Raw genomic sequence first — 26,621 nt, 5'->3', positions numbered from 1 at the left:
TTCTAATGGAAGTATTGACTTGGATAATTTTCAAAGTTTGGCAAGAATCCACTGCAGCCTGGATGGATTGATATTTCTGCTGTGTTTGGTGTTGTTTGATTTTGTTTATATGTTTTTAATCCCTTTTGTAATCAGAGCAAATGTAGGGATGTGAGAGGCAAGAAGAAAGCAAAAACAGTAAAAACACAGCCAGAGTTTGTCTCCACCTCCTCACAACCTGTTGCATCAATGAAACGAAGGCTCTGAGTGGCTCCTTCACATAAAAGTGCCATCGGCAGGAAAGGGACCCAGAAAAAGATGACTTCTCCTTAGTCCCATAGACTTGGGGTCAACGCAAGGTGCAGGATGCACTTACCCTGTGTGAATCGTGGTCACCATGCTGCCAGCTCTGAAAACTGCAGATTTGACCCACCCTTTCAATGGGGCAGGGTTAACCTGAGGAGAGACTATGCTGGGCTGTGGGGGTCCATGCTCAGCTACAGGCATGGCAGGAAGACATCTCCACTCAGCCCAGGGTGTGGCCAAGCAACCCAGCTAGTGTGGGGGCCAGGGAGGAAAAACCCAACAGACCAGAAACACTGTTGGAAACTTGGAAAGAAACATCCTATTCAACCAAAATGAGGAAAGCGTCTCAAGAGAAGCGATGCTTTGAATCCAGAGTATGAGACCCAGCAGAGGCTGCTGGTGTTGGAATGTGGAGATGAGTTGGGAAGATCAGCCCTCAAGGTCCGGAGCTGCTGGGAATGAAACAAATGTTGGAGTGAGTAAGCTCACAGCCACCCTGCACTCCAGTGCATGCAAGGAAGCAGACAGCCCGCCCACCGTCCTGTTTCCAGAACCTGGAACCTGATGCCTGGTGGACAAGAAGGGGCAGATTTGTCTTCTTTCAGCCTTGAAATCCTTCATCCGCCACCTCTCTATCCACCATGCCAAAATGTCAGGGGGTGATGTAAGGCTCGAGCTGTGAGCCGGCCCTCACAGGAGCCACCATTTCCATTCGTGTTTTAGATTCATTTATGAAACAGACAGAAATTGCCTAACTGAGAACTAGCTGGTCCATGTTTGAGGCCATCCTAAATAGAAAATTCGTGTCATTTTAAAACCCTGCATCATTCTAAACAACACCTCACTTGACTAGGGGACCTGGTTTTCTTGTTTAAGCATTTTGCCTCTACAGGATTGTTTTTGTTTTTGAGGAAATAGTTAAAACTGAGCATTTTACATGTTAGGGATCTGAAGAAGAGAAATTGGAAATGGGGAAAAATGGTTTCAGAAATGAAGTTTATCTGCAATGTGGTTATTAGGGACCAGAAGCAGTGAACTAGGAACAGTCCACTGAAACTGTGTGGCCCAAGACAGTTGAGCTTTTGGTTGAATGCATTTAAGCATTTGGGCTGAAGCTCTGAAGCCATATTCAGTTAAGTATTTATCAGTCTGCCAGCATGAATAAAAGGAGAAATGCCTGCCACATTCCTTAAGACACTCCCTATTTTTAATGAGCTCTCTGTAGAGTTTGGGAATGTGGTTCTTCCTCAAAGTTCCATCCACATGGGCTAGCTTCAGTGAACGTTTCTCTGTAAAATAGATGCTTTTATTTCGAGCCACGATGATTTACTCCAATGATTCTACTCCATTTTGCAAAGTACCATGACCGTATTAAACGATGCCACAGAAAGCATGTGTCAGTCCCAGGTGACAACACAACTTCAGCAGAGCATCCAGTGTGTGTGTAGTATGTACGAGGTGAAAAAGGCTGGGCTGGACCAAGACCTGAGAAGCAAATCCTGTGACTTCTCCTCTTTGTGAATTAAGGGCACCCCCCTTTTATAGTCTGGCCAATTATCTTAAATATTTTATGAACCAATTCCTTAACTTCTCCTGGTATTTGAAATGGGAATTAAATGCAATAAAATCAATATAGCAAAATCATATCAATAATTGGAGTGGCCTAAATGAAACCATGAGAATCAGAAATTTCATTCGAATCCCTGTACTCCAGCCCCAGGGTAAAGTTGAGGTGATAATGAGGCCTTGGTGGGAGGGATGGGTAACCCCGGCGCATGCATCTCGTCACCCTCAGAAGACCACAAAACTTCTCTCCAGAAAAAATTACACCTTCTCAGTCTGCTGAGGCCTCCCTGTGTCAGGTGAAGTTTTATTATACTCCTTACCATGGAAGAATTGTTTGCAGGATGTTTCAGCTCATTTCTTGGCATTTCAATGGCATCACTGACACCAACCACTCAGAAAAGCTGGACCACTCAGCGGGACGCCCAGCATTTGGTGCAGTCAAGCCCAGCCTGCCACCTAAGGCGAGTGTGCACCTTCTCTGACTGCAGTCCATGCAGGTGAGCCATTAGAGCTTGCCATTAGAGTCTAAATCCTGAGTGAGAATCACTCTGGGTATTTTGCCTTTCCTAATACTTGATTATTTGGCCAAAAAATTTAATTTGGAGACAAGTGCACACACACACACACAGACACACACACACCACATGCTTATAAACACACACTATCTGCACCACTTTCTATTCTCCCCTAGTAATTAAGTGACCTTTGGAAAAGTTCATTCTTGGTTATATCTAAAACACACACACACACACACAAATCTTTAAATAAAAAAGGGAAAAATCATTATGTGGATTAGTTATAAAATAACCCAGTCCATTAATCTCCTGTCTGTTGATTTTTGGCTGTCTGGAGTCATTATCTGTGACAGGGCTGTATACTCTGTTAGACGGAAAGGAAGAGGAGAATCAGGAATCAGAACAGAGGGGGAGGCCACACATGTACTGTAAAGGTCACCACCGTCGAGAATCACAGATGACAACAGGAAGAAATGAGCTGAAACATCCTGCAAGCAATTCTTTCAGTGCTAAGGACAATAATAAAACTTCACCTGACACAGGGAGTCCTCAGTGGACTGAGAAAGTGTAATACTTTCTGCAGAGAAGTTTTGTGGTCTTCTGAGGGTGAGGAGGCTCTGGGAAATGTCTGTTCCTTGAGGAACCCCTCATAATTCACAAGCAGCTGAACCTAAGTAGAGTTGCAAAGGTCATTCTTATTTTATAATACGAAGAAATATCCAAGGAGTCTTTAAACCTTTCATTTTCCTCCCACAGCTATGTAGTACTCATACATCATAATACAGGATGATCTGCCTATCTGTAAGGATGTTCATTTCATAAATATGGGGGGGGTTCCCATGATACTTCAGAAGTGTTGAGAGATACAGAGATGTGTGAAAATACCCTTTAAATACCTAAAGCATTAATTAGGCACAGGGTATTTAAGACACTGTGGAAACAAAGATAAACAGGATAAAATTTATTAAGAAACAGTGAACCAGAGAAACAGATATGGAAACAGCCACACAATAACAAGATAATTGCTTTAATGGAGGTGCTACTACATTCCTTAAAGAGTCATCCAATTATTGCCAAGTGGGTAACATCTTAAATGCATTACAGGATCCCATTGTCTGTAGGCCTCCTGCAGTGAAGCCCAAAGCCAAAAATCACTGTGAGAAGAATAGATGCTGAATTTACGCACTCCATGATTTCGAATGTTTGCATATTAGAGTTTCTTAAAATGGAGGACATGTTTAGAAATCACTGCATTCTACAACCAAATTATTTTTGAATAAGAGCTAATTATGTTTACATTCGTCATGAAGAAATATGAAAACATGCTATGAATGGTCAAATTAACCACCAAAGCCAAATGTGAAGACCCATTTAGCACTATTCAAATCCAAATTCAGTGTGAAGACATGGGGATTGCAGCGTGTCTGTAATGCAGGCATCTCTCTAATTTGCATATGCCAAGCAGGATAAGCCCGGCAGTGAGCTGGTGCAGAAACAATGAGGTAATCGAGATGTGCACATTCTGCTTTGATGACTTTTGAAATCAGAGAAAAGTGACAGAGTATTTCATATTTAGGATGGGACTCACTTATCCTTATTTAAGACATATCAAAATGTTCCTCAGGTTTTAGAAAAGACATAAATGACTGCCCAAGTTTGTTATAGCTCAACCAGTGGTTTGCAGGCGGTCACGCCTTCCTGCAAGGAGACTGGTTTCCATCCCTCATCCATCTTTTCACCCCTCTCTCCATCATTTCATCCCTCCAACCCTCCATCCGTACATCCATCTGTCCTTCTACCCTTTCCCCATTTCTTCACCCCCCACCCTCCTTCCCTGTTTACCCATCCCTCCCTCTATTTCTCCCTCCATCCTTCCCTCCATCCCTCCCGTCATCCCTCCTTCTCTCCCTTCCTTCATTCCTTCTTTCATCCCTCCCTTCATCTCTCCTTCCATCCCTGCATATCTCCCTCCACCCCTTCCTCCATTCCTTCCTCCATTCTTCTATCCATCCCTCCCACCCTCCGTCCCTCCTTCCATCCTTCCCTCCCTCCATCCATCCATTCTTCTCACAGACATCTTCAATGAGTACTATCTGCCCCAGGCGCAGGTAGCTGGAACACACAGAGACAAGTAAGACAAACCCATTGCCCCGAGAAGACCTCACAGTCTGAATTGTAACCCACACACATAAGACTTGGCTGGGTGTCGTGTTTAAAATGTAGCTCCTGGGCACTTAACCGAGAGCTACCAAACCATACTATCTTGGGCTGCACTTTTAACAAGGGCCCCACATGATTTTTAGTCATGCTAAAATGTTAGAATTAAGCTCTGGGAAGAGTTTGAAGTGAGGACAAATCATGACAGTTCATCTTCTGGTGCGATTCTGGAGATGCACTGAGGGTTTTGTCAAAGCACTGAGGAGCGAGGACCAGCTCCAGTCCCAGAAATGAGGACGTTTTGCAGCAATGGCACAGTTACACACAGGTGCTTCACAAGGAAGTTACACACCTTTAAAAAATCAAACATTAAAATAAGAGGCTAATTTTCACTCTATACAAATATTGTTGGCTTCTTGAAGAAACTTTATTTATAAAAGGAAAACTTCAAATAACACAGAAAATAATCAGCCTTGCAATCTTAAAGATTCACCTATTAAGGTTATAAATCTTGACCAAGGAATCTACATGTGAGTAGCCAGATTTGCAGATACGAATGATAATAAATGCATTTTATATACAGACATATAAACATGTAATACACTATAAATATATTTATTCTATACAAACACATGCACATGTGTGTGCACCCACTTGCGGAGAAATATTCCTACTCTCTGGAAGCGTATTTCTCTTTAGGAAGCACAGTGAGGAGTCCATGAGGCTCACAACGACAGCTTTAGACATCGCTGCTCATGGCACTTGACAGTCACAGTAAGCAGGGCATTTGATAAAATATTTTCAAATGTATTTGACCAAAAGCCGTGGCCTGATCTCTTCCATATGGCATGCCATTAATTAACAAATTATTTATTCCACTTTCTGGAGATCACTAAACACCCACCTAGGCCACCCCGCCTCTTCTTCCACATTTCCCGCCGCACCACTTCTCCAGGAAACACAAAGAAGCCTCCAGCCTCTGCCCATGAGTCTGCATCTTGCCATGGCCCCTGCCTACCTGAAAAGTTAAAGACACACTTTGGCAGAAATAACCTTCATTGTGTGTCCGGTCTAATTGTTCCGACCTGTCTAAGTAACCTGCCGTGTGAGAATTTCTATAATGGGGCTACGGGCATTTGTAAAAAGACCATTGGGGTGCTTGGTGTCTATTTTCTTCGAGAGGTTTTTATTTCAGCAATCTGGGTAGCAAAGGAAATAGGAATTGTGTTTTAGGTTTGGGCTGCCTTTTTGTCCCTAGGAATTAGCATCCCCGTGGCATTACAGGTAAGTAGGATGAACCGAGCGTACAGGCAATCCCACCTGAGACAGCTCCTCTCACCATCGGCCCCTGCCCCTCAGATAGTAGCTCACAGGCTGCTGCTTTCCTTTCACTTTATTGAACTTTGAGGTCTGCAGTTGATAAATCATCATCATGTCTTTCCCCAGCCTCCTTCCTGTATGCTTTTTTTTCCTGTATAAAATTTTCTGTTACACATACACACTTTGCCTATTACAAGTATCATGTATTAATACGATGAGGGAAACAATGTGCTGTGGTGTAAGGAAAATTACCTTTAGAGACTAAAACCCTCAAAATTAAGCAGGTCCCATCTGAGCACAGAGAGGCAGTTTCACGTGGTGGTTGAGGTCCTGGGCCAGGGAGCCCAACTCAGGATATGAACCCTGGCTCTCTCTGTGAGGCCTTTCAGTATGTGGCCCATTCTGCTCCATAAAATTTGGATGGTAAGGGCACCCAGCTCACAGGGCCATGGGAGACAAAGGTGCAGGGCCTGGCACACATTGAGACCACAGCTTCTTCCCAGCAAAGCATCACTAGGTGCCTAAAGATTGTGTAACATCAGATGACTCCAAACTAAGCAATTATGGCATCAAAGTTAATCAAAACAGGAGAAAAGCTAGTAGAAATCGAGTCAACTCAGCCAAGTCTGGGGCACATGTAATGAGCTCGGCAATTGAATAAGAAACTGATCAAGCACTTTTCTCTAATGAGCTGAGAGACTTGTGTTCTGAGATGGCCACTTGCATTTGGAGTCAAAACTCAATAGCAGGAGGGGGCTGGAGACCAGGAATCCGAGCTAACAGAGGAAGGCTGTCGGATCGCTGGCTCTGCCACCGTCAACACAAGGGTCTCTCCCATTGATTGTGGGGATGGGGAAAAAATGGACAACTTGAAATCTAGAGAGAGGGAAAACAGTAACTCTGCTTCCAATGTAATCAGAGAAATCCTTACAATGTAATCAATTGGACAATTTAATCAAACAGATCACATGAAGCTTTGGGGTTTTTCCTCAAATAAATTGATATATCTTGTCTGAATTAACCAAATTAACCAGTAGTTGTGTCTGTATTGGACAGACGCCAGCACAGACCAGAATTACAACTTAGAGTGGGAGGGACATTGGAAGTCTCCAGTCCTGCACGTGGGGAATTCTCTTTGATGTGTCTTTCCTCTGAGGTCAGGGGGCCAATGTCCTGTGCTGTCTGAAAGTCTTTTGAATTCTCAAGTCAAAATATCAAAAATATGCCATTGTTTACTGTAATATTTTTAATCAACAAACAATATTTATTTAACACCTGTTAGATGTCAAAAAAAAAGTGATGCTAGCTAGCCAGTCTATCCACTCTTTTATTTTATTTATTTTTTATTTTTTTTTTCTGAGACAACGTCTCACTCCATCACCCAGACTGGAATGCAGTGGTGCAACGACAGCTCACTGCAGCCTCAACCTCCTGGGCTCAAGTGAACCTCCCACTTCAGCCCCCACTTCAGCCCCCCATGTAACTGGGACTACAGACGTCCACCACCGCACCTGGCTAATTTTTTATTTTTTTGTGGAGATAAGGTCTCATTTTGTTGTCCAGGCCACTCTCAAATTCCTCGGCTCAGGCAATCCACCTGCTTCAGCTTCTCAAAGTGTTGGGATTACAGGTGTGAGTCACCATACCCAGCAAGTGTATCCATTCTTGCCTGCTTTGCAGATTTAAGATTTTGACTTCTTCAGATGAATATGACTAAAGAAAATGGCAGGTGGCACCCTGAGCCCTGTCAACCAAAGCTAAGTGTTGCAGCTAATCTGACAACTGCGGGAGTATCTTTTCTGAAAATTTCCCAAACAGCTCGAATAACTACCATGGGGAAGGAAATCTCTGAAAAATCCTAAAAGCTCTCTGAAAAATTCCAAATGCATGGGGCCAGAATTCACTAGTGTAGTGTGTTAAAGTCTTCAAGGTGTGGGGTATGTAGATGATTCATTGAGGTAAAGGAAAAAAATCTAGAACTTTTACTGATACTTTGATCTCAGTATTTTTATAACTTTATATAAAAAAATATTTATTTTTATAACTTTATTTTATAACTTTTATAACAATAAAGTTATAAAATAACTTTATTGAGTTATTTTATAACTTTATTGTAACTTTAAATCAGATACCATAAAATTCACCCTTTAAAGTACAATTCAAAGGTCTTTACTATATTCACAGTGTTCTGCAACCATCGTTATTGTCTTTGGATAGGAATTTTGGAACATTTTTCTGACCTCAGAACAAACCTGTTAGCATTTTCCCCTCCCCTGGCCCCTAGCAACCACTGATCTTTCTGTCTCTATGATTTGCCTATTCTGGACTTTTCATGTAAATAGAATCACACATAAGTGAGCGTTTGTGTCTGGCTTCTCTCACTAAGTTTGGTGTCTTCAGGGTGTGGCATATGTCAGAACTTCATTTCTTTCTATAGCTGAGTAATATTCCACCGTATGGATGTCCAGAATCTCATTTATTCATTTGTCAGTTGATCCATCCAACATTTGGGTCATTTCTACTTTTTGTCTATTATGAATATTGGCACTATGAACATTCGAATACATGGTTTTATGTAGATATATGCTTTTATTTCTCTTGGGTATATACTTGGCAGTAGGTTTGATGAGTTAAAATGTATTTAACATTTTGAGAAACTTCCAAGCTGGTTGCATCATTTTGAATCCCACCAGAAATGTATGAGGGTTCCAATTTCTCCACATCCTTGCCAACACTTGTTATTATCTGTCTTTCTGATGTGGCCATCCTAGTGGGTGTGAAATGGTGTCTCATTGTAGTTTTGATTTTAATTTCTCTAAGTATTAATGATATTGAGCATCTTTTAATGTACCATTTGCCATTTCTATGTCTTCTTTGAAGAAATATGTATTCTAATCCTTGGCCTATTTTTATTTGGGACTACTTATTGCTGAGTTATAAAATGTTATTGTGTATTAGGGTATATCATACCATTATATATTATAAGACATAGGAGAATGTATTATCAGTGCCTCATTAGATATATGACTTAAAAATATTTTCTCTCATTCTGTGGGTTGTCTTTTCATTTTCTTAATGGTGTCCTTTGAAGTACCAAACATTTTGATTCTGATGAAACACAATTTATCTATTTTTTCCTTTCATGACTTGTGCTTTTGGTACCTAGCTAATGAATCATTGCCTAAAGCAAGAGCACAAAGATTTACTTCTGTGCTTTCTTCTAAGAGTTTAAGCATTTCATCTGGAACCTTCAGTGCAACGTTGAGTAGAACCATCAGCACTGGTGAGAGCCAATGTCCTTGCCCAGTTCTGCTCTCAGGGGACAAGCCCAGCCTTTCCCCATTTCACGTGGTGTTGACTGTGGGAGTTTTGTAGATGCTGTTTATCAGGTTGAGGAAATTCATTTTTATTCTTGTCTGAGCATATCTCATCATTTTAAATTTACATTTTTGCATATATTTTACAAATTACATTAAAAGAATGATTTATAGATCATCTATAAATGAGTGAGCATGCAAATGTGGAGAGAATGCTCCAAAGTACTTGGGGTGCGTATCATGCAATCGAAGGTCACCAGCTCCAAGCATGATGCCCTTAGGCCATGACCACGGCCAGCGTAAGCCAGGAAAGGCTCACAGCTGCACATCCTCTACCTGCTGCCTCTCCGATGCCTGCAAGTGCCCTGGGATGGTCCATGGCTGAATCGACTTTGACTCAGCCCTCCTTGTGAAGAAGTCTCTATTACCACCCTTACACACAAAAGAACATGGGTAAAATTCACTGATTATCCAGGTATTCCCTACTTTCATAGAAACATCCAAAACCATAAAATACCATGCAAGGGAAGAGATAATGCATCACTGAACAGGTCATCCAGCCCTGGAAAACATTCCCGTCCTATCTAAACATATTTAAGAGAGGAAAAAAAAAAAAAAAGCAAAAGGCACTTCTTCTACCTGGCTTTACTAGTTCTCAGGCCCTGATTCACAGCCCGTGGTCTGGAGCCTTCCTGAGGAGCATCGACAAATTGGGATAACCAACCCTGCCTGGTCCCGCCCACACTTACAAACGCTTCTGTCCAGTACTATTTCCCAGAGCAAACCAAGCCCCCAGGTGGTGTGCAGCTCCAGAATCGGGGGCCAGTGCCTGGCGGGGATGTTGTTTGTCCCACACCACTGAATACAGATCTTAAAAGGAGCCATCGGAGAGGCGGAGGGATTAATGAACCCTCTAGGCCTACACCCACTAGAGGACCCACGTGGAGCAGCCAAGTGCAGGGGAGCTGATGGGGCAGAAACCACCACCTGAATCACAGCAAGGGTCAGGAGTCCAAGACACTCAGCCTAAAGACGTTTTCTACATAATCCAGACACCCTGGGTGTGGCTGGAGCACCCAGCCAGGTCAGGCCACAGCCTTCCCACATGGACAGTGGGTTCAGAATTTCAAAAAGTCAGGGCATCCTGCTTCCGGTCTGAAAGAGCTTAAACAAGTGATACATTTTCAGAGATTTAATTATTTAAACTCTTAAGAATCACTGGAACAAATTTAATAGCAGAGGTTTTCTTTTTCTTTTATTCACACGTTCATTACTGTGAACGCCTAGATTTCCATTTAGAAATAGTCTGACAATTTTCACATCTCAACTGGCAGCAGGCACAGAATACAGACAGCTGCTGAGACACTCTCTGTCGCGCTGAAATGTAATATCACAGTGCTTTGTTAAATCCTTTATCTGCATACCTGCCACAGACTGCCCACACTGGGGTGTGAACTTCATATTGAATCAGAGCAGCGTGTCTGAACCAGATGTGTCATAAATTAGCACAGCAATTAACTTCTGCAGTCCTGTTTTTTTGTTGTTGTTGCTTGTTTTTTTTGTTTTGTTTTAAGACAGGGTCTTGTTCTGTCACCCCAGCTGGAGTGCAGTGGTGCAATGATGGCTCACTGCAGCCTTGACTTCCCCAACTGGGTTCAGGTAATCCTCCCACCTCGGCCTCCCAAGTGGCTGGGACTACAGACACACACCACCGTGACCAGTTAATTTTTCTATTTTTCGTAGAGTTGGGTGTCTCACTATGTTGCCCAGCCTGGTCTCAAACCCCTGGGCCCAAGTAATCCGCCTGCCTCATACATCTCAAAGTGCTGGATTACAGATATGAGCCACTATGCCCCGCCTTGCACTGCTTCCTGGTAAGCAAAATGAAATCGAAGTTTTACGTGCCAAGCTCGGGAGGGAGATTTTTACGCTGGCATAATCCCATCCCCTCTGTTCTGTAAACACTCCCGGGAGGCTGTGTCCCGATCCAGGAATGTCTGCAAAATGTGATGATAAGAATAATTGAAGTATGTAATAATGTTTGCACTGTTCAAGAAAAAAAACTGGCAAGGGTTTGAATGGAATAACTGAACGTTATGTGGTTGATTTTCAGGTAGTGTCTGCTCATTTCGTCACATTGGCATGGTGTCTACATTTCCTAACACAACTTCTAAACCCGCTTTTCCACCCTTATTTAAGAGCCTTTCTTCAAGGCCAACGCCATTTTGCAGTCCTGTCCCTTCCACCCTCCACTGCTGTTAACCGCCAATTTCCTGGATGCTGCCCTTCATTGACTAAAGCCAGGGGTTCCAGAATCCCTCTTTGCCTCCCATAGAGGGGTCCCTGTGCCGCCACAATTGCTCATCTCCACATCATGGGTGTGGTCCTTTCAACACACATTGATGCCTCTATTTCAACATTTCCGGAGCCTGCGCTGCCTCTCTGCACCTGCTGAGCTGCTTCATGTGGGACCATCATTTCCTGACTGGGTTATTGTAAGGTTTCCTTGCATGTCATTTCCTCCAGTGCAACTTCCCTGCAATCTGTGCCCCCAGAATGAAGAGGCGCCAGTGCTGTGAGAAGGCACTGTGAGGAGGTGCTGTGCAGTGAGGAGGCGCTGTGCTGCGAGGAGGCGCTGTGCAGTGAGGAGGCGCTGTGCAGTGAGGGGGCTGTGCAGTGAAGAGGCGCTGTGCTGTGAGGAGGTGCTGTGCAGTGAGGGGGCTGTGCAGTGAGGGGGCTGTGCAGTGAGGAGGCGCTGTGCAGTGAGGGGGCTGTGCAGTGAGGAGGCGCTGTGCAGTGAGGGGGCTGTGCAGTGAGGAGGCGCTGTGCCGTGAGGAGGCGCTGTGCAGTGAGGAGGCGCTGAACTGTGAGGAGGCGCTGTGCCGTGAGGAGGCGCTGTGCAGTGAGGAGGCGCTGAACTGTGAGGAGGCTGTGCAGTGAGGAGGCGCTGTGCCGTGAGGAGGCGCTGAACTGTGAGGAGGCGCTGTGCAGTGGGGGGGCGCTGTGCCGTGAGGAGGGGCTGTGCCGTGAGGGGGCGCTGTGCCGTGGGAGGTGCTGACCTGTGAGGAGGCGCTGACCTGTGAGGAGGCGCTGTGAGGAGGCGCTGAACTGTGAGGAGGCGCTGTGCTGTGGGAGGTGCTGACCTGTGAGGAGGCGCTGTGAGGAGGTGCTGTGCTGTGAGGAGGCGCTGTGAGGAGGTGCTGACCTGTGAGGAGGCGCTGACCTGTGAGGAGGCGCTGTGAGGAGGTGCGGTGCTGTGGGAGGTGCTGACCTGTGAGGAGGCACTGACCTGTGAGGAGGCGCTGTGAGGAGGTGCGGTGCTGTGGGAGGTGCTGACCTGTGAGGAGGCACTGACCTGTGAGGAGGCGCTGTGCCATGGGAAGCGCTGAACTGTGAGGAGGCGCTGTGCTGTGGGAGGTGCTGACCTGTGAGGAGGCGCTGTGAGGAGGTGCTTTGCTGTGAGGAGGTGCTGTGCCATGGGAAGCGCTGAACTGTGAGGAGGTGCTGTGCCGTGGGAGGTGCTGACCTGTGAGGAGGCGCTGACCTGTGAGGAGGCACTGTGCGGTGGGAGTCGCGGAGCGGTGGGGAGGCGCCGTGCGGTGGGGAGGCGCCGTGCGGTGGGGAGTCGTCGTGCGGTGGGGAGTCGCTGTGAGGAGTCGCCGTGCTGTGGGGAGTCACCGTGCTGGGGGTAGTCACTGTGCTATGGGAGGCGCCATGGCCTGAGGATATGCTGTGAGGAGATGCTGAGCTGTGAGGAGGCGCTGTGTCGTGGGGAGGAGCTCGAGCTCTATGGGTTTAACATTCTTGTGTTTCCTGTTTTTCTTCTTTTTCATCTGCTCATTGTCCTCCTCCATCTTCGAAGACTCTGCTTTTGTAAAGATAGTCAAATGTCATGTCGGGATCCAGAGAAAAGTTACTTTCCCGAGTTCATAGAAAAACAGTGACAGAAACGGTTACTTTCCCGAGTTCGTAGAAAAACAGTGACAGAAACAGAATTAGCCCAGGGTCATCTCCCTCGTGGGTCTCGCCTTTCCTGCCAGATCACCCTTCTCAGTTTGCCCACGTCACAGAATGGTTCAGATAGTTGAGCAATTACACTTTTGCCCCCCCAAGGGTGCCCAGCTGGAATTACTGGATAGTTCTGATGTTTTCCTAGTGAGAAACTGAGTCAGTCACCAAGGAATTTCCCCAGAGCATCATAATTAATGAGTTAAAATCGGCTCAGCCTTGTGTGCTGCAAAGTTCCTAGCAGCACAGTAAAGCTGAAGATAGTGACTTACTGTTCTCTGTGTGTTTCACTCCATGGACAAGACACCAAAATGGGTAAGTTTATCAAGTGTGGGGGGAATGGTCCAATTCACTTGCATTCAGTTTTCCAAGATGAGAATATCTTACTGTTTACATATCTACTGTTTTAACTTTTTATTGCCTTCTCTCTTCGATTCGAATGGTTTCCTGTGAGAGAGTTGGTTAGTAAACTATCTCAGCAAAGCAAATATCGTAAACTTACAGAAACTACATTCTGAGGCGTTAGGAGTTTAAACAGGAGAATCACTATGGCCCGGGCTTTGGGATGATTAATTCACCTCCAGAATGAACAACTTGTTCCCAGGTGCAGATATTCTAATGGCGGTCGATGGCTCTTAGGCATATGTTTTCGGAAGTGTAGGTACCGAGTGCTTTCCTCCGTCCCACATGGTCTTCCCTCTCGCAGGACTGAGAAAGAAACGTGAGTCTCCAGTACAAGAAAGATGTGGGGGGAGCTTCAGGGGCAGTCTCACAACCACCTGGTGAACAGACTCCATGGAGGAGGAAGGCGGAGCTGAAAAAACAGACGGGGTCCCGGGGTCTTGTCCCATTTTGAATACTTTTCTTATTTATTTTCCTGAGTGACAGAAATATTTAAATATGGAGGGAAGTCAGTTTCCAGTTCCACTTTACATTTTACCCAAACTGTTTTCAGTGAGTTACATGCGGGAGTGCTGCTCAGTCCCTCACTAGGAAAACATCAAAACTATCCAGTACATGTGGGAGTGCTGCTGGAAAGTGAGGATATGAACCCTTGCCCCAAACAGCTAAAACATAGAAGGTGAGAGCATAGAATACACTTGGGGTGCAGGAGCGAAAGCAAAGTGTCAGGCGTGCAGTCAGAAGTCCTCACGAAGAGGTGAAGAGAGGTGCGGCATGAAGTTGTCACGGCCCAGCGTTCGGGATGTTCCCATGAGGAGGGACCTCACGGCAGAGGACTCTGTGTCCATGGAGGTTCCTGGACACTATCTGTGACATGTTGGGCTGGGTCCTTTGCAGAACCCCTGGGCAGTGTGTGGAGCAGACACTGTAGCTTCCCTTCCCAAGAGTACAGATTTGTAGGTTTGGCGTGAGGCCCAGAATTTCGTGTGTGAGTGTAGGTGCCTGTTTAAGCTTTTAGTTCTGACAATTGTAGATTCATGGCTGTTCTAGGACATAGTACAGAAAGAGCTCATGTACCTGTACCCAGTGTCCCTCGGTAGTTACACCTCAAAAAACCAGAGCACAACGCCTCACAGACAGACAGGCATTGACAATCCCCCAGCTTGCTCACATTTCCCCAGTTTTAATTGCACTTGCCTTTGTTTAGCCCATGTAATTTTTATCCCAGGTGTAGGTTGTGTGCCCACCTGCACTGTCAGGACACAGATCACCCATCCCACAGGGCCCCTTGATGACCATGCAGCCACCTTCCACCCCCATTCCCCATAACTTTAATATCTGGTGGCCGCTGGTCTGTTCTCCATTTCTATAATTTTGATATTTCTATAATTTTGATATTTCATAAATATATACATACAATCATGCAGTATGTATTTGGAATCATGTCTTTTCACTCAGCATAATTCTTCACACGCTCATCTAGGTGTTGCATTCATTCATATTTTGTTCCTTTTCATTGCTGAGTAGTATCCCACAATAAGCCACATTGCAATTTGTCTAAGCATTAACCTGTGAAAGAACATCTGGGAAGATTCCAGTTTGGGACTCATATGAACGCAGCTGCTATAAACATCACTACAAATTTTCTGTGTGTGAACATAAATTTCCATGCCCTCTGGAGTAAATGCTCAAGAGTTTAATTGGTGGTTTGCATGTTAATCATATTTAGTTTAATAAGAAACATCCATCCAGAGTGGCTGCACTGTTCAACCTCTCAGACAAGGCATGAGGGACCCACCAGGCCTCTTCTCAGCCTTTAATGTGGCCACTACTTTTCACAACAGCCATTCCATGACATGTGGACTCATATGATACCTCATGTGCTTTTCATTTGCATTTCCTGAATGACTAATGTAGTTTAGCATCTTATCATGTGCCTATCCATATATCCATGTATCGTCTTCACTGAAATGTCTTTGTGTCTTTTGCCCATTTCTAATTTGTTTTTGCTGATAAGTTTTGAGAGTTCTTTGTGTAGTCTAGATACTAGTTCTTTGTCAGGCAGGTGAGTTGCAGAAATTTCCTTGCAGTTTGTAACTTGTTGTTCATCCCTTTAAGGCAATCTTTCACAGAATTAAAGCTTTCCATTTTGATGAAATCCATTTCTTCCATTTTTCCTTTTATGGGTGGTGCTTTTGGTATCGAGTCTAAGATATCTTTACCTTGCTCTAGATCCCAAAGATTTTCTCCTGTTTTTTGTTTTGTTTTGTTTTTGTTTTTTTCCTGAAGGTTTTATAGTTTACGTCTATGGTCTACTTTTAGTTACTTTTGTATAAGATTTTGTGTAAGACATGGAGATGTGGGACTTACAGTTTACTTTTTTTAAGGCTGTGTTTCCTCCACTGAATTACCTTTGTACCTTTGCTGGGTTCTCTGTTCTGCTCTGTGGACCCATGCATCCGTCCATCTACCAACATCACACGATCAATTATTTGTAGCTATAGAGTAAACCTCAATATTCAGTAGAGTGATTCCATCCACTTTATTCTCTTTTCTCATAAAGTTGGCATTTCAGGTATTCCAGGACTTAAACATTTATATACACATTTTAGAATAAGCTTGTCTATGTCTACGAAATGTTTGCTGATATTTTGTTAAGAATTGCACCAAACTATAAGTCAATTTTGGAATAATTGACATTTCTTCTATTTCAGTCTTCCAAACTGTGAATATAGCATGTCTGTCTATTGATTTAGGTCTTCTTTGATTTTTTTGGTCAGCATTTTGTAATTTTCATCATACATATCCTAACAGTGTTTTTTGTTTGTTTGTTTGTTTGTTTTCATTTTGTTTTTTTTTTTTTTTAATTATACTTTAAGTTCTAGGGTACATGTGCACAACGTGCAGGTTTGTTACATGTGCCATGTTGGTGTGCTGCACCCATTAACTCGCCATTTACATTAGGTATATCTCCTAATGCTATCCCTCTCCCCTCCCCCCCCACAATAGGACCTGGTGTGTGATGATCCCCTTCCTGTGTCCAGGCGATCTCATTGTTCAATTCACACCTATGAGTGAGAACATGTGGTGTTTGGTTTTCTGTTCTTGCAATAGTTTGCTGAGAATGATGGTTTCCAGCTGCATCCGTGTCCCTACAAAGGACACGAACTCATCCTTTTTTATGGCTGCATAGTATTCCATGGTGCATATGTGCCACATTTTCTTAATCCAGTCTGTCACTGATGGATATTTGGGTTGATTCCAAGTCTTTGCTATTGTGAATAGTGCCTCAATAAACATATGTGTGCATGTGTCTTTATAGCAGCATGACTTATAATCCTTTGGGTATATCCCCAGTAATGGGATGGCTGGGTCAAATGGTATTTCTAGTTCTAGATCCTTGAGGAATCGCCACACTGTTTTCCACAATGGTTGAACTAGTTTACAGTCCCACCAACAGTGTAAAACTGTTCCTATTTCTCCACATCCTCTCCAGCACCTGTTGTTTCCTGATTTTTTAATGATCACCATTCTAACTGGTGTGAGATGGTATCTCATTGTGGTTTTGATTTGCATTTCTCTGATGGTGAGTGATGATGAGCATTTTTTCATGTGTCTGTTGGCTGTATGAATGTCTTCTTTTGAGAAGTGTCTGTTCATATCCTTTGCCCACTTTTTGATAGGGTTGTTTGTTTTTTTCTTGTAAATTTGGTTGAGTTCTTTATAGGTTCTGGATATTAGCCCTTTGTCAGATGAGTAGATTGCAAAAATTTTCTCCCATTCTGTAGGTTGCCTGTTCACTCTGATGGTAGTTTCTTTTGCTGTGCAGAAGCTCTTTAGTTTAATTAGATCCCATTTGTCAATTTTGGTTTTTGTTGCCGTTGCTTTTGGTGTTTTAGACATGAAGTCCTTGCCCATGCCTATGTCCTGAATGGTATTACCTAGGTTTTCTTCTAGGGTTTTTATGGTTTTAGGTCTAACATTTAAGTCTCTAATCCTTCTTGAATTAATTTTCGTATAAGGAGTAAGGAAAGGATCCAGTTGCAGCTTTCTGCTTATGGCTAGCCAATTTTCCCAGCACCATTTATTAAATAGGAAATCCTTTCCCCATTTCTTGTTTTTCTCAGGTTTGTCAAAGATCAGATGGCTGTAGATGTGTGGCATTATTTCTAAGGACTCTGTTCTGTTCCATTGGTCTATATCTCTGTTTTGGTACCAGTACCACACTGTTTTGGTTACTGTAGCCTTGTGGTATAGTTTGAAGTCAGGTAGCGTGATGCCTCCAGCTTTGTTCTTTTGGCTTAGGATTGTCTTGGCAATGCAGGGTCTTTTTTGGTTCCATATGAACTTTAAAGCAGTTTTTTCCAATTCTGTGAAGAAAGTCATTGGTAGTTTAATGGGGATGGCATTGAATCTATAAATTACCTTGGGCAGTATGGCCATTTTCACAATATTGATTCTTCCTATCCATGAGCATGGTATGTTCTTCCATTTGTTTGTGTCCTCTTTTATTTCACTGAGCAGTGTTTTGTAGTTCTCCTTGAACAGGTCCTTTACATCCCTTGTAAGTTGGATTCCTAGGTATTTTATTCTCTTTGAAGCTATTGTGAATGGGAGTTCATTCATGATTTGGCTCTCTGTTTGTCTGTTACTGGTGTATAAGAATGCTTGTGATTTTTGCACATTGATTTTGTATCCTGAGACTTTGCTGAAGTTGCTTATCAGCTTAAGGAGATTTTGGGCTGAGACAATGGGGTTTTCTAAATACACAAGCATATCATCTGCAAACAGGGACAATTTGACTTCTTCTTTTCCTAACTGAATACCCTTGATTTCTTTCTCTTGCCTGATTGCTCTAGCCAGAACTTCCAACACTATGTTGAATAGGAGTGGTGAGAGAGGGCATCCCTGTCTTGTGCCCGTTTTCAAAGGGAATGCTTCCAGTTTTAGCCCATTGAGTTTGATATTGGCTGTGGGTTTGTCATAAATAGCTCTTATTATTTTGAGATATGTTCCATCAATACCGAATTTATTGAGAGTTTTTTAGCATGAAGGGCTGTTGAATTTTGTCAAAGGCCTTTTCTGCATCTATTGAGATAATCATGTGGTTTTTGTATTTGGTTCTGTTTATATGCTGGATTATGTTTATTGATTTGCATATGTTGAACCAGCCTTGCATCCCAGGGATGAAGCCCACTTGATCATGGTGGATAAGCTTTTTGATGTGCTGCTGGATTCGGTTTGCCAGTATTTTATTGAGGATTTTTGCATCGATGTCCATCAGGGATATTGGTCTAAAATTGTCTTTTTTTGTTGTATCTCTGTCAGGCTTTGGTATCAGGATGATGTCGGCCTTGTAAAATGAGTTAGGGAGGATTTCCTCTTTTTCTATTGATTGGAATAGTTTCAGAAGGAATGGTACCAACTCCTTGTACCTCTGGTAGAATTCGGCTATGAATCCGTCTGGTCCTGGACTTTTTTTGGTTGGTAGGCTATTAATTATTGCCTCAATTTCAGAGCCTGCTATTGGTCTATTCAGGGATTCAACTTATTCCTGGTTCAGTCTTGGGAGAGTGTAAGTGTCCAGGAAATTATCCATTTCTTCTAGGTTTTCTAGTTTATTTGTGTAGAGGTGTTTATAGTATTCTCTGATGGTAGTTTGTATTTCTGTGGGGTCGGTGGTGATATCCCCTTTATCATTTTTTATTGCGTCTATTTGATTCTTCTCTCTTTTCTTCTTTATTAGTCTTGCTAGTGGTCTATCAATTTTGTTGATCTTTACAAAAAACCAGCTCCTGGATTCATTGATTTTTTGGAGGGTTTTTTGTGTCTCTATCTCCTTCAGTTCTGCTCTGATCTTAGTTATTTCTTGCCTTCTGCTAGTTTTTGAATGTGTTTGCTCTTGCTTCTCTAGTTCTTTTAATCGTGATGCTAGGGTGTCAATAACAGTGTTTTTTTTTTTTTCACAATTTCAAAGTATCCCATAGAATCTGTGAAGTATGATGAAGATGATGAAGACAATATTAACTAAAATTTAGATAGCCTTCCTCAGATTCAGATGTAGTTCTAAATGTATTACTGTGTTAATTTATTTCACAAAACAAAAAGGGCTTTCCTCCTTTATTAACCTTCAATACTTTTTGAAATTCTGATATACTTTTTAAAAACTTTCCACTAGCCAACCAAAGAAGGGTATTGTTTTCCTGATTCTAACAACACCGTTGTAGTAAGTGCAGCAGAGTAGTGTCAGCTTTCTCCTGGTGCCAAATGTGGTACAGAAAGTTGAATCAAATCTGTTCCGTATATGGGCTACTGATGCCATCTTATTTATGTACATTATGAAAAAGAGAGCAGTTACACTAACTTGAATTTTGAAACAATTTAAAATTATACCCTTTAATGTTTTTCTTTAAGTAACTTGGGTAGAAATAATTATAAATGCCATATCTTTTCTTCTTGAATAGAGTGTATCAAGTATAACATTTTTTTCTAGACCTTCCATTCTTCTGGACATAGAAGATATTATTGTATTACAGTGAGTGATGCTGCCAATGGCTCTTATGATCAGTCAATTTTCTATTTTTCCTTCACTTAATGGCTCCAAATGGCCAAATGGCTTAAATTCCCTTGCCTGTTTTGTTAACATTGTATTCTCCTTCCTCAATATTAGCCTCATAGGTATCGTCTGTTCTTTTCTCATCATTCTCCAATCTGGTAAATCTCCCTAAACTACCTGTAATAATCGCCACATTGCCTAAACCAAAGACCTCTGTAGTAAGTCATGAAGAAATCTAGCTCAAATACTCAGTTTGGAGAATTAGAAGAAGTACAAGGAGAGAGACAGAGAGAAGGTGAGAGCAGCATTTGAGTTTAAACTAGAGTCCGTCTTGCTCTGAAGCCCGGGCTTTTTCTTCCATCCTATACTGAGTTTTTTGAAAAAGAAAATAGTTCCCAAGACAAGGTTCTTAACAAATGGGGTGAGTCCTTTCTACCAACAGAAAGTGCCCATCCAAAATTATTTCCCCGAAAGTATCTCTCCCATCACCTCTCACCAAGCTTCAAGGGCTTCATTAAAAAGACAGCGAGGAATGTTGAGTCCTGCAGTTTCTCTGCACTGAGTTATTTAGAAATATCACCAGGGACCAATTGGTGTCTCCTGAGTCCAGGGCTGGGTGCTCGGAGGAGGGAGGAGGAGGCAGGATGTAAACAACGCGAAGGGAGCATTTCTGTGTCGTCTGCGGCTCTCATCCCTCACCGAGAACCCAAAGTCCTCCCCAGAGCCTCTCTCCTCCCCTCCTCATTCGTGCTCCCTTCCTCTTTCTTCCCCCTCCCAATCAGCTGTGGGACACACTTGCCCACAGGCAGGAACGGCATCCTTGGAACCTGCCCAGCCTCCTTCCTTCTACATTAGAGTACAGGGCTTACCAACCCATGCCATTTTCAACCTAGACAACAGCCCTTGTAGCTGGGAAATTCTCCCTGGAACAGAGTATGATGATTTGTTTAAGAGAAGGAGGATATTAAAATAGTAGCATCAGTAGCATGGTGGCTCACACCTCTAATCCCAGCGCTTTGGGAGGCTGAAGTGAGAGGATTGTTTAAGGCAAGGAATTTGAGACCAGCCTGGACAACGTAATGAGACCCCCATCTCTACAAAAAAAAATTGAAAATATTACCAGGGTGCAGTGATGAGCACTTTTAGTCCCAGCTACTCAGGAGGCTGAGGCGGGAGGATCACTTGAGCCCAGGAGTTCAAAGGTGCTGTGAGCTAGGATCGTGTCACTGCACTCCAGCCTGGGAGACAGCAAGACCCTGTCTCTAAAAAATAAAAATTAAAAGTTAGTAGCATACTTCTGTATCTGAGGATGGCAGGCAGTGCAGTCATCTTTGCTCTCAATAGGCTGTTTTCAGGCAGGATAGACTGGGATCTTTCGGATGAGGACAACATCATGGGCTTGCTCTCCACAAGGCCATTTGGGCTGCAGTGGAGGAAGACAATTTCCATGAGGCAAGATTTGGACAGTGCTTTTGCAAAGTGGGCAGGAGGAGAGATCTGTATGCCACCATCATATGGGGAGAACTATAAAGAGCCAATGGGATGGATTTGGGTTCCAAATTATTTATATTGGTTTTTAACTACAGAGTCATATGGTACCTCAGTATGACAGATGGAAGTCAGAGTGAAACCTGTTGTTTAGGTTGTAGGAACTTTGCATTCTAATGTCATCAGAACATTTCACAGTAAAATATATTCCCATTGAACAATGAATCCCAATGACCCTGTGCTGCCACAGGCTCTGATTCTGGGCCAGTTCAGTTCTGTTTACAATTATGATACGGCACTGCACATCCACAATGCCCCACCTCCAAAATGTTTTATTACAGTGCTTAAAAAACAGGAAAGAGGCATTTTATCATTTGCCTGCCAGCCCATTGTATTTTAATATTTTTTTTCTTAAGGAATTGTTTTATCATCTGTCTCTTATTTTGTAGCTCACTACATCATCTCTCATTATAGAAAAATAGGACCCAACAGACTGACAGCAAATCTCATCACCGCTGTTCTCTGGCAGAAGGACAGCTATAAAATCAACACCAAAGCTACCAAATAATGCTTTCTGGAAAAATTCTCACTTTGCAGATAGTTGTTACATTATGTGTATTATGACTAAGAACTATCTGATACACAATGGTACAATGATTTTTCTTAGCCTGAGAGGGGGTACTTTGCCTTCACCAAAGAGATACCCTAAGACATGAAATTGAGGTCTTCCCTGAGCTCAGATACTGGCCTCCTCAGTAAGCCCAACTCCCCTAAAATCAAAGTGACACCTACATGGTGTGATTTGAGAGATGCTAGATACCAGACCCTAAATCTGAATGATCTATTTGGACAAATCATTGCCTTCACCCTTTTAAAATTCAAATACTTTTGGGAGCCTCACTTTGCTGTGTTAAAAACAATGATGTTTATTGAGACTTACTCTGTTCTCCATAGCACGTCATGGGACACCAGAATGGCAAGAAGCATCCTACCAGCCTCGTGGGAGGGACTCAATTTCAATGCATGCTTTCCATTTGAATGGGAGTGGTTGGGCGGCTGGAGGCCACTGTGAGTCTGAGGATGGAGACAAGATGTGAAGATGCTGGAATGAGGAATGGGAAGGGAGTAGCAAGAGGTGAGCAAAGGCCAGGTCTACATGAGTATAGCCCCAATGCTGTAGAGGGTGAGGGCAGTGTTACATGCACACACTGCTGGTGGGCTACACCTTGCACAAAACAATTTGGCAATACACACCAATAACTTCAGAAACGTTTATACGCATCGGTCCAGTATTCCCACTGCTGGGAATCCATACAAAGGAAATATTTATATTCGTGAGGAAAAGACAATGTGGCGACTCTCTAACTAGCCAGGCATTCAGCTACATCATTACATTTATTCACTGTCTAATTCCCAGGAGAAGTCATGTTCCAGGAAGTAAGTACAACAAGCTAAGGTAGGTACTCGGACAGGGCACAGAATGCCTTGGCATTCAAGACAAAGAGGGAAACATGCATTGCATAGTCCCCAACACTCTGTAGAAGAAAAAATGCCAGTTATCCATTCATCGTGGAATAGACGGTTTTCAAGTTCTAAGAGGAATTTGTGCAATGAGTTCTTATCAACCAAGATGTGATTATAATCATTTTGTTTGAGATCTTGCTAATCCATCATTATTACCTGAATATGTCTTTTATGTTGCTTTTTATTTTGATTAAGATGGAGGGTTTTTGATACAGAAAAAAATTTTAATTTCCAGGTAATCTATCTGTCAGCTCTATGACTTATCCTTCTGCATTTATGCTTTGAAAGATCTTCTACACCCACCTCCAGGAAGTTTGGTAAACATTCATGTTTGCTTTTCTGTGCTATTTTTCCATTTTATTCTACCTACCTGTAATACATCTTGAGGTATGATCCATAGGCAAGATCATGCTTGCTTGTGACAGTTGGCCTAGAAACCTTTATGGAACTTACTTCCTCACTATTTTGGGGTGTCCCTGCTCTCATACTATATGCTGCATCTCTGTGTAAGAAAGTCTGTTCCTGAGACACCAGCCCCATCCTATAGATCTGGCCTTATTCTTCACTCTATTTTCATCGCTGTCACAATGTGGTGTGGGTCAGCATCTGAGCAGGTCACGTGTCCCGCTTACTCTGAGCTCCTTGAATCTTTTTTATCATCTCCAGCCAGGATTTTGGATGGAGTTATAAGCAAACAACAGAAATTAAGGCCACCGGCCACATTCATAGGCCTTTGGAGCATCGTCCATCTACCCTGGGTCATTTTCTGTTGGAACGGATGCCTGTCTGGAGGTTGGCAGCCCCTTTACCCACCACGGGAATTTGTGGGGTGTGATCTGAGAGCTGCTTTCTCCAGTGGAGAGGTGGGAACTAGATTATTTTGACTGTGGCCAACACAGTAACAAGAGATTCCCACACTCCCTGATATTCCTTCTGACAAGGACAAATTATACTTTGACAACACTTTAGAACTCACAGAAGGCCTTCCCAAACACAGTCTCAAGTGGCCTTTGTATCAATCCTGAGTTGAATAAGCAAGTATTGTTGCCCCCACTTGTGCATGAGGGCAGCAATGCCCAGAGAGATCAGGTGGAATCTGAATCCTGGCACTCAGCGATTGTGTGTGCACTGAGAAATCCACAAAGGCATGGATGAAAAATAAATGAATCCAAGCCACTCCCCACACTAGGAATGCAAATGGTACTGCTTGTTTCTAGTGAATGGTTCGGCTTTCCCACATCCCTCCGGTCCAGCCCATGATCTCCTTCACGGTTCTCAAATTCTGCAGGGAGCTGTCAGTGTTTGAAATTAAAGGGAACTTCTAGTATCTTATGGGCTATAAGAGTTTGCAAAAATAAACAAATGGTACCAAATCATACCATGATGGGCTTTACCACATTCCTGTCACAGGAATGTGACAGTCACCTATGACTGCACGCTTCTCTATGGGTGGATTTTTTTCTCTTTTATTTGATTGATTGTGTTACTGTGAAACTAATAATAAATAGTAGAAACTGACATAGATTTTACAGTGTCTAACAAAAGTGTAGTATATTCTTTACCATCTTAAATTGCCCAGCTATGCAGAATGCAGGTTTATAAGTGGCCAACACTTCACACCCAGTCAGAGGAGACAGGGCCTGCTCCTAATGTTAACATTTTTATAGATCAGGGTCCAGCAGTTACCCGGCACTCACACCAGGGATTGAGGGAGAGTCGAGTAAAGGGGCACTGGCAGGGAGTAGGCAGGCCTTAGGGAAGTGACAGGATGGGCACCAAGCCCAAGACGGGAAGGCTGGGGTGCAGAGAGGCAGCCATGTGTCCAGCCACCCTTCCAAGCTGGGCCCCCAGTGGAGGGGCATGGCCGGCCCACAAAGACCAGAGCCACACAGACTGACCCAATCCCCCAGGCCTACCCCGCCTGTGCCCCCTGCTGATGGGCTTTTGGGGGACCCAGGGGCACGGATCCCGCAGTGCTGCCCAAGGAGTGAGAGAGGCAGATGGATGCACCAGCAACATCAGGGAATTGGACTTACCCCAAAAGCATTGCCAACTCCTGCAAACCCAGACCAGAAGACAGCGCCTAAGGGATGTCTTCCCAGAAGTGATCCTGTTTATATAAAGACTGTCCCAGAGCCATCAAAACTAAATCGTGTTCACTTAAATGTTTAATAATTTCCCTTCACCAAAAATTTAAAAATTATGTGAAACCCTCAGTGTTCTAGAAAAATCCGTACGATCACTTACGAAGCCAATCGACTGCCTGTCAGGCTCGCGGAGATTATAGGATGTTTTGTAATTACGCTTGGGATTATGCCTGATTATGTAAGTGATATTCAGTGATTAAGTCTCAGGGAACATTATCTAGTGCAAGGTATAGAAGATATGGCATAATAATTATTTTTAAATTATGTCTGCCTGCCTCCATTCATTTTTTTCTAATATAAGTAAGACTTTAAGCACAAGTGAGGAAACTAAAAAACATAAAAATCGGCTAAAATAAAAAGCGAAGCAGAGCTAGGCTGTCCGCAAAAACATACAGGAAGGGAGGGGTCCACTCCACAGCCTTTCTAAAAATTGAATTATTTTATTTTGCCACGGCAGTGCCCATAAAAATGATTTTTCCTTCCAGCCTGAGCAGTGGCAGCTCAAGAGGAAATGGACCAGATCTTAGACCAGGGGGTTAACTGGGAGAAAAATGTCCAGGCTGCGTTTTGCACACAAGCATGCACAGACACATGCACACAAAACTGCAACCTTGTGCCTCCGGAGTGAAGAGCTAAGCACATTACTCATTTGCAGAAAAATGATGGGAAAATCTATCATTTTAGTATTTCCTTCTCAAGGCAAAATTCAATGAAAATCTAGTTAAGTTTTAGCCAAATGGCATTTTAATTAATGCAAAATAAAGACTTTGAAAGCAGCCTTGTCACTTTATAACCAGGCCTGTCAGTGCACATGGGGTGTGGGGAGGGCACAGCGGTAGAGGGCCCTGCTTCTGCAAGATTCTCAGGGCTTTGTGCTGTTTTGTGATCTAGTAACTATTGCTCTGAATACAAAGGATTTACAGGTTGTACCGTTTTTTAAACAATCCTATTCCGGGTAGGAGGAAAATCAGTGACTCCCAGAATGACTGGGATTATTTTAGATCAAACCAAAAAGGGGACTCTGGAAAATAATGAGGCCAGCACAGGGAATGCACTGTGGCTGACACTGCCATCAGCACCTTGCACGTTGCCACTCACAGGAATCCTGCAAGCAACCCCACAAGGCAAGGGCTGCAACAAGGCCACGTTATGAGCAAGGAAGCCGGGTGAGGCGAGCCTGGACTCAGGGAAGCCGCCATCACCACGGCAGAGCAGGGCCCAAGCCCAGCAGCCTGGCACCATCCACTACCTTCCCCGCTGTGCGATGCCGCCTGTCACAGGGATGTGGGAGCTGACTCCGAAGGGGAAATGAACTCACTTCAGAAATTAAACGACA

The 26,621-nt window shown here is 43.4% G+C and overlaps 1 protein-coding gene across 1 annotated transcript in view; it reads left to right on the top strand.

The window, feature by feature from the left end:
* The window catches only part of ADARB2 (adenosine deaminase RNA specific B2 (inactive)), a 527,763-nt gene that overhangs the window by 387,243 nt on the left and 113,899 nt on the right, over positions 1-26,621 (top strand). The window lies entirely within an intron of this gene.

The sequence above is a fragment of the Macaca fascicularis genome, chromosome 9 (assembly GCF_037993035.2).
Source record: "Macaca fascicularis isolate 582-1 chromosome 9, T2T-MFA8v1.1".
In the NCBI taxonomy this organism is placed as follows: domain Eukaryota; kingdom Metazoa; phylum Chordata; class Mammalia; order Primates; family Cercopithecidae; genus Macaca; species Macaca fascicularis.
The sequence above is the reverse complement of the archived record's forward strand: the minus strand, read 5'-3'. Positions and strand labels throughout refer to the sequence as shown.